Source organism: Mus caroli, chromosome 3 (assembly GCF_900094665.2).
Source record: "Mus caroli chromosome 3, CAROLI_EIJ_v1.1, whole genome shotgun sequence".
In the NCBI taxonomy this organism is placed as follows: Eukaryota; Metazoa; Chordata; class Mammalia; order Rodentia; family Muridae; genus Mus; species Mus caroli.
The window spans coordinates 90496048-90497648 of NC_034572.1; the positions used below are offsets into that span (position 1 = coordinate 90496048).

The following is a 1601-nucleotide window of genomic DNA, read 5'->3' on the forward strand; positions in this document are numbered from 1 at the left end:
GTTATACTCCCCAAAAGATCTAGACACGACTGATGGTCTAGATGGATGTGGGAGGGGGAAGATAGGCTGTGAAAGATGGGAGAGAAAAGTCGACATTTCACCATTTAAAGCTACCAGGAAGTCTCTGGCTATGGAGGATGACAGGTGGGGTCTCTACCAAGGAAAACAGGATTGGAGAAAATGGGCCAACTCGTTGAGATCGGTTCAGACTCAGCTTATCTCCACCCTTCTGGCAATTTGCTGTAAGGTGAATTGTAATGGGTCAAGAATCGCACTTCATAACTAGTTGAACACAGCAGCAGAAGCAGCAGCAGCAACAACAACAAGAAGATGCTTCCAAAATCGTAAAGAATAGGGGGAGCTGGAGAGATGGTTAAGAGCATTGACTGCTCCTGAGGTCCTGAGTTCAATTCCCAACAACCACATGGTGGCTCACAACCATCTGTAATAAGATCTGATGCCCTCTTTCTGGTGTGTCTGAAGACAGCTACAGTGTACTAAAATAAATAAGTAAATTAAAAAAATTGTAAAGAATAAACTAAAGCTGTGGTTCGAAAAAGTACCTCAAGACCAAAAAAGTTCCCAAGTCTGAGTTGGCCGATGCCCAGAGTCTCCAGTGGTTTATACTTGACCTGGTCATGGGGGGAGCCTCAAACGAATGCAATCCACGCTGCGGACGCACGGCTTGGCTTGGGTTGATATGTGGTTAAAAACAAAAACAAGCAAACAAACAAAAAGCCAAATATCTTAACTTGTAAGGTGATTAAGTACTGGACTTTGAGTTGCACAACAGCCGGGACCCGAGGGGCCCCTCTGGGTCCTGGGTCGGAGACACTGAATCAGGGCTTGTGAAGGCAAGTCACTCGAAGTCTGGGGAGGAAGCAGCAACAAAGGAAACCTAGAGCGCAGTGGCAAAGGAAGAGCCCTACACTTCTGAGTGGAATAGACACAACGAGCTTTTTTCAAGGGATAAGAATAGTAACGGTTGCTGGCACCAGGAAAAAAAAGAGAAAGAAAGAAAGAGAAAAAAAAAAAAAAAAAAAAGCCACGCTGCGGCCCTTCGCTTCCCAGAAGCAGGATTTACGTGCCCAGAATCTGGGTCATACCCAAATGCCCCGGATCCTCCGCCCAAGAGCACCGTGGCCCCTCGGAGGACGACACGTATGCACAGTTCATGAACTTGAACCTTGGTTAGGGGCAGGATTCTGACCCAGGGACCTGTGCGTCCTCATGGACGCAAACTTCTAAGACAGGGCCACTCAGACGCTGCTGTCTGTTTGTCTGAGGGATCACTGGCGTGCCGTTTCAAATTTAAAATGCCTTTAGAGTTCATGTTAGAACTTGGTAGGGATAGCAGGTAAACGGTTCTCAAGCAATCTCTCAGAGGACCCCCTCCCAGGTGGTTTCCGTAGTGTAGTGGTTATCACGTTCGCCTCACACGCGAAAGGTCCCCGGTTCGAAACCGGGCGGAAACAAGCAGTCTTTTTTCTTATTAGTCTCTCTCACAGAGATGGTGGTTTTAGATACTAGATATTTGGTGCTCCAAGTACAAGAGTGAAAGGCCTGATTCCCCAAAGCCTTTGGAGCTTTTGCAAACTTAG

At 47.2% G+C, this 1601-nt stretch overlaps 1 non-coding gene across 1 annotated transcript; it reads left to right on the forward strand.

The window, feature by feature from the left end:
- Nucleotides 1–1402: 1402 nt before the first annotated feature.
- Trnav-cac lies at nucleotides 1403–1475 on the forward strand. The gene has a single exon. It is a non-coding gene; the product is annotated as a tRNA-Val (tRNA).
- The last annotated feature ends 126 nt before the right edge of the window (nucleotides 1476–1601 follow it).